The sequence below is a fragment of the Crocodylus porosus genome, unplaced genomic scaffold (genome assembly GCF_001723895.1).
Source record: "Crocodylus porosus isolate Cpor-Errol unplaced genomic scaffold, CroPor_comp1, whole genome shotgun sequence".
Taxonomy (NCBI): domain Eukaryota; kingdom Metazoa; phylum Chordata; order Crocodylia; family Crocodylidae; genus Crocodylus; species Crocodylus porosus.
In genome coordinates, this window is record NW_017728886.1 from 268,371,354 (window position 1) to 268,378,809 (window position 7,456).

A 7,456-nucleotide genomic window follows, 5' to 3' on the forward strand; every position below is an offset into this window, starting at 1 on the left:
TCCTGCCCTTTGGGCAGGGGGCTGGACTCGATGATCTCCCGAGGTCCCTTCCAGCCCCAGTGTCTATGAAATCTATGAAATCAATGGGAGCTAGGAACAGTGGTACCCACCAGAGCAAAGTTGTGTCTGCATTAGTTGGGACAGCTCCACTTGGGCCTCCTGGCTGGATACAGAGCCCAGAGGGACCTTACTAGGCTGCTCTGCCAAGACGTGGAGCCGGAGGGGTTAACACAGCTCTCTTGCCCTCCTGGAAGTCAAGCTGTGGCTCAGGGATCCCCCTGGGAGCCCTATGCACTAATTAAGCTCCCTCCTAGCTGCAAATAGACAGGAATTGCAATGTCCTGCTCCCTCAGCTATTTATAAGCTATTGCATTATTTAGACTATGCTGGCCGTGGCTGCCTGGTTCCCTTGCACTGTGGCTCTCATCACCACCGTTTGCACTTGTCGTTCCCTGTTCCTTTTTTCTGGGGCAGAAATAAAGCAAGGAAGCCAGCTGGACTTTCCTAGTAAATGCCCGTTATGTTTAAAGACCCTTGCCGGAGAAATTAAGAGAGGATCCTGCAGCAGAATTGCTTAGTGTTCAGCTTGTGGAAATATTTCTCCTTATGGCCGCATTTCTTCGAAGTTGAAGGGGGGAAGAAACAGAGAAAGGAGATGGCAGGCAGCCCACCTCTGCCCCAGGGTGCATATGCCCCCCATGCCTCCCCCTGCCCCAGGGCTCCATTCACCCCAGCCCCTTCCCCACTCACCCCCTCACCCGGGGGTCCTCGATTGGCACCCCCAACACTTCCCTCTTCCCCCTGCCCCTTGCCCACCACAAATTTACTAGCTTGGCCAGAAGAAAAAATCCCGAGATTTGATTTATCTATTAGGAGATCACGAGCCAGAGTTAATTTGACTTGGAAATTGGGAATCACGTGATTTTTTTTTCATGAGACGTGGCGTTACTGCAGGAAGACCCAACTCTGGAGATGGCCTATTTGAGAGTCATCAACAGGGATCCTGGTTTTCTCTGATAAAAAAAAAAAAATCCCAATTTTTAAAGGGAAAAAAGTAACCCAAGATCCACATTTTTCCAGGATTAAAATGAAATGCCACATATATATATGTATATATTTAGTGGTGTTTCATTTTAATCATAGAAAATTTTGATTTTTGGGTTACTTTTTTTCATTCAAAAATTGGTTGTTTTTTTTTTTATTAGAAAAAATCAGGATTCCTGGTCACCTCCTTGGTGCAGCTGAGCCCGTGGGAAGGTGGGAGCTGTGTCACGGAGGGAAGGGCATGGAAACGCATGGCAGAGGGGCCAAGAGAACGGCAAGTTGCAGCAAGGGAAGTTAAGGTTGGATATTAGGAGAAACATGCTCACAAGGAGGGCAATAAAGCACTTAAACAGGTTACCCGGAGAGGTGGTGGAGTCTCCATCCTTGGAGATTTTAAGACAAAGCCTTGGCCGGGATGATGTAGTTGGAGCTGGTCCTGCTTGGAGCAGAGGGATGGACTAGATGTCCCTCCCAATCCTTGTTTTTTATGGTCCTGTAAGTTAAACCCCACAAGTAAAACACTGGCTCTCATGCCATTGCAGGTAAGTGAGGAGTGTGATGGGGCCAGGTCTGGGGAGATGATAGGGTGAAGATTGGGCTATTTTAGGATATGAGAGATGGCTACATGGAGCGGCTAAGACTGTGGTAGGCAAGGTAAGGCAGGGGCAGGGCTGGCTGCATCGGGGAGAGGAAGGCTGGTTGATGAGGGTGATGGTATGTGCCTTGAGCAGGATACAAGGGGTGGAGGAAGGGGAGAGACCAGCACAGAGCAGAGCTATTGAAAGAAAGGCATCCAAGTCAATAAGTGAGGTGTGTGGTGGGGGAGAAATGCCCTGCGAATAACCTCACTCTCCGCACTTGGCTCTGGCATCCCCAAGGCTGAGGGCACAGGGGTGGTCACCAGCATATGAGACCCCACAGGAGAGTAAAGCCCTACTGACATGTGAGAGCCCTTTGCCGGTGGGGGTCAGGGAGGACAGGCAGACAGTGGAAAGAGCAGGCCACCGTGTGACTAGGTCTTGCCTCTTGCCCTTGGGTAGCACCAGCTAGACCAGCCTTTTAAGCCTCAAGGCCTCCTCCACAGCTTTTCTGAATTTAGCTTGTAGCTCAGCGCTTCTCAGCTGGGGTGCCATGAAATTCAGAAACTTTATAGAGGGGAGCCTGGAGGCTAAACAGGCTGAGAGTCACTGTTCGACTCTCCTTTCTTAGAGACAGACAGTCATCTCCTTGCCATGTGCGTGCACGCACTGATTTTCAGTGTGAGGGTCGTTAAAACCATAGGTGCTAAAATGAATCCCTTGACCAACAAATAGGAACCAATGGGTCATCGGTGCAGGGCAGGGAGCACATGGCTAAGGGCCTAGCATGGGTTGGAGAAGCAGAGGTGAGTCTAGTCTGTGGATGCCTGGGAGGTGCAGTCTCATGCAGAGATCAGCCCTGGAAACCAGCCTCCAGGGGCGCATTTACATGTGCATTAATGCACTTTAGTTAATGTGCATTCAATCTAGTACCTCCATTGTGAGGTGCTAGGAAAATGTGCATCAGCCTGTCTTCATGTGCAATAATTAAGGTGAATGCTTTTTAATTCAGGTATCCAGGTTGTAGTCATATTGGTCTAGAGAAAAAAAGCAATCAGGACTCATGGTAGAGGTGATATCATTTATTAGACCAGCTAGATTTTTGAAAAATAAAAAATTATTTTATTGCAAGCTTTCAGGCACAAACACCCTCCATGAAGCATCAGAGAAAAGACTGTAAAAGTTCTCCTGGGTAGAAATGAAAGTTCATATTTCATAGGAGATTTGAAGGTGGTAAAGTCTCCTGTTTGGAAAAGTTTATTTTTATATGCAGATTAGGCTCTGAGAAAAGTTGGAATCGTCTCTTTACCTCAAAGCTGTTAGTTGCTTTTTAAGTGAGACTTAATGCACATTAGCCTATTTTAATGTGCATTAAGTAAAAAGCACAGCTTTTACACGACACTTTAATGTGCATTAAAATAGGCTAATGCCCATTAAAGTGCACATGTACACATGCCCATGGTGACCAAGACCTGGGTCCAGATGGGAAAGTGCTGCTAATGGGTTTTATCTGTTCAGCTATAGGCTGTGCTGGAGCAGGAGAAACCCTTGCAGGTCTCGGGTGGGACAGACGCATTCACTTCTGGGGTTCAAGGCCTGCTCAGTTCTTTGGCACGGTCACCTGTGCAATGAAGCAAGAAGGCTCTGGATGATGGAGGAGCCAGCACTATCCCAGGCAACATCCTCTCTCCTTTATCCAGCCTAGAGAAACCAGATGCAGTCTCTTTCCCACCCCTTCCCCTCATGCCCACCTCCCCTTCCTTCCGTCTCTGCTAATGTTGCAGCGTCTAACTTTCACGACCAAGCGTGTGGAGCGTGAAGAGCCTGGCTGAGAAGGAAGTTCATTAATTATGGCTGTGACAGATTGGGAGGGGGCCATGAGGAATGGGAGCCGGGAGGGTAAATTAGCAGAGGCAGCACTTGAGTGAACAAGCTAGATTGTCAAAAAGGCCGTGGCAAAGTCATAAATCTCCAATCACGGCATTAGTCATTCCAGCCGCTCCAGGAAGGTCCCTTTTTTGTTCCTTTGCATTTCAAGTATTTCTCAGCAAGTGGTTGCAGAAATCAACCTGCCAATGACATTTAATATATTCATTGTGTGGGAGTCTGGGTAACCCTTCCTGACTTTCACAGTGTCCCCTCGCTGCATGCTGAAGACAGGCAGCTCGCAAGACCCCAGAAAGCTGTCTCTGACCCCAACCAGATCTTGTTGGAAAGGTGTTGCATAGTTCATGGCTTCCTTTGAAGCATGCATTAGACAATGCTGTGCTGACAACAAAAACATTGCCCGCTTGTTTTCTACCTCTTGTCGAGACCCACAGGGGAATTCTCCATCCAGCTCTGGTGCTTGTGCTACAGAAAGGATGGTGAAAAAAACTGGGAGAGGATCTAGGGAAGCATCAAATGAATGCCCTGCGGTGATAAATGCAAGGAGTGTGATCTATTTAGTGCATCAAAGAGCAGATTAAATGACAAGTAGATTACAATCAACAATTATTGATGTACAAAGTTAGCAGATATGAGGGATACTTGTGGCAGATACAGGCACAACAAGACCTGGCAGCTGGAGGCTGGAGTCAGCCAGGTTAAAGCTAGAATTAAAGTGTGGATTTTTAAACCAGGAGGATGATCCACACTGGAAGAGAGAACCAATGGACGGGATTAAGTCTTCAGTGTCACCCACTTTAAATCAAGTTGGGACCTCTATCTGATGTACTCTGTCTGAGGTTCAACCTACAGCTCCTGGGTTAAACTAATGAACCGCTGGGTGACAGTCTCTGGCCTTTTTTATACGGGAGGTCAGACCAGATGTTGACAACACTCCCCTGAGGTCTTACCATCAGTGCAGCTGGACACTTCGGCTTCATTCGTCAGCCTATTTCTGCCCCAAAGGAAGTATGTTCTCCAGGGCAAAGCTCCCATTGCCAGCCTCAGTGCAGACCTGGTTCTTGATTTACTTTGAATAGGGTGAGTTGAAGCTGTCCCCATCTTTAGCATAGTGTCTTGGGTGGAAACATCACTCACTTGGACAGACCGCGGTCATCATCTGTCAACTCCATGTTCATATCAAAGGGGGGGGGGGGTGTGGAGGGATGTGTGCGTGTTGGGGTTGGGGGCCCAGGAGACTGGAGGTATTGTAGGCAGCGAGCTATGAAGAGCTATGCAAGCAAGTAGAGACCCAGCAGTACCAAAATGCACTGGCCCAGGCCTGCCGGGGAGGAGCAGATGGAGATGGGAGCTGCCCTTGCTAAGCATGGGAAAGATAGCGTGGGTAGGAGGTTTCAGTGCGCTGCTGGACCCCTGTGTCCCACTACCTGTGAGTTGTATTCTGACCGTGCTGGTGCAGGAAGGTACAGGTAAGGGAGGAGCAGGCATCGCCTGAAATAGCAGAGGTGCGCTGAAGAGAAGAAAACACCTGCTGCTCCCTTGAGTAGGAAGCAGCTTCTGTCTGCTCGTGCAGGGATGGCAGCTTTCCCTGCCGGTTGTGGCCACGCTAGTCACAGAAGCACAGAACATGAGGGTTCAAGGGACCTCAGGGGGTCACATCCAGTCCAACCCCCTGCTCCAAGCAGGACCGGCCCCAAACATATCATCCCAGCCAAGGGTCTGTCTACCCAGGTCTTAAAATCTTCCGAGGATGGAGACTCCACCACCTCCCTGGGTAACCCATCCCAGCGCTTTTCTACCGTCTTAGTGAAAAAGTTTTCCCTAATATCCACCTCAACTTCCCTTGCTGCAGCTTGAGCCCATTGCCCCTTGTCTTATCATCTGCCCCCAACAGCCCAGCTCCATCCTCTGTGCAGCCCCCCTGCAGGGAGGTGACGGCTGCTATTCAGTCCCCCTCGGTCTCCTCTTCTCCAGACTCAATCAGCCCAGCTCCCTCAGCCGCTCCTCACCAGTCATGTGCCCAAGTCCCCAAACCATTTTCATTGCCCTCCACTGGACTCTCTCAAATGTGTCCACATCCTTTCTATCGTGGGGGCCCACAGCTGGATACAGGACTCCAGATGTGGCCTCCCCAGTGCTGAATAGAGGGGAAGAATCACTGCCCTCGATCTGCTGGCAGCACTTCTGCCGATGCAGCCCAGGATGCCAGTCGCCTTCTTGGCACCACGGGCACACTGCTGGCTCCTGTCCAGCTTCTTGTCCCCTGTCCCCCCAGGTCCTTTTCTGCAGAGCTGCTGCCCAGCCTGTCACCCCCTAGCCTGCCCCGGTGCAGGGGATTGCTCCCTCCCCAGTGCAGGACGTTGCACTTGTCCTTGTTGAACCTCACAAGCTTTATTTTGCTCCAGTCCTCCAGTTTGTCTAGGTCTTTCTGATTCCTAGCTCTACCTTCCAGCGTATTATCTACTCTTCCCTCCACTATTGTCCTTTAATACAAGACTTCCCCACTATTCCTTCTATACTCACTTTCTTGATACTATTTCTGTCTTTTTAGATATGGCAAAAGGACATAAGTTTGAGCCTGAGATGTCCAACAAAATCCTGGCTTCTCCAAGAACATTTCTAACAGAAGCGTTTGTCAGTTTTTCCATCTCAGATGAGCATCTTCAAAGACTTTGCTTTTCTTCTCACTGGAAAAAGGCAAGGACTCAAGTGTCATCCACAGGGTTAAACCTCTGAGAGTGAGAACCCTGCATGACTTCTCAAGAAACAAAATGTAATAGAAACACCTGTCTCCAGCTTTTGGACTACTAGTGGAAACGCTCCCTTTGTGTCCATCATGAAGCATTTGCCCCCCTAGGTTTCCCCCACTTTATATCTGCAGCATTGGGGCTTGCACTGAAACTTAGGACGTGTGCCCATGCACATGCATGTACACACGATTGGCTTTTCACTGCAGTGGGGCGTCTGGTGTGCATGCCTCATCTGGATGGCCCAGCACCAGAAGAGAAGAGCAGCGCCCTAGCTCCCCTCCCAACTCCTCCAAGTCACCTTAGCAAAGACAGCCTGAAGATCTTGGTGGCTGGCAGCATTCCCACTCTTGGTGTCAATAGCTGGTATCTCCTTAGTGAGATGGGGAAGCTGGAGACTGGATCCAAAGTGACCCAAGGTCTGGGGTAGATTAGATTTGATGGTCCAGATTTTCTTCTGCGTAGTCCTTCCCCATTGAACAGTGATGGGCTCAGCTCTCAGAGGATGGATGATATATATATATAGAGAGAGAAAGAAATACATGTGTATATGTGTGTGTATATATATGTGTGTGTGTGTGTGTGTGTATGTATGTATGTATGTGTATATATGTATGTATGCGTATATATGTATGTTTATATGTGTATGTATGTATATATGTGTATATGATATTATATATGTATGCGTGTATATATGTATATGTATATGTATACATATGTATATATGTACATGTATGCATATGTACATGTATGTATCTATGTGTGTGTGTGTATGTATATATGTGTGTGTATATATGTTATATATATGTATATTTATATGTGTTTGTATATATATGTATATGTATGTATAGGTGTGTGTGTGTGTGTGTGTGTGTGTATTTCTATATGTTACTAGAGTTTCATTTCAATCATGGAAAAATGTGGATTTGGGGTTACTTTTATTTTTTTAAACGAAAATTGGGGATTTTTTTAAATCAGAGAAAACCAGGCTCCTTGGCCATCATCACTAGTATTACTCATAATATTGTAGTGCCCATAAACATGTGCTATGGGCCCAGTTTCTATTGTGCTAAGGAGCACTGAGTGAACAGGGAACAAAAGGATTTCATAGATTTCATAGACACTGGGGCTGGAAGGGACCTCGGGAGATCATCGAGTCCAGCCCCCTGCCCAAAGGGCAGGAAGTCAGCTGGGGTCATA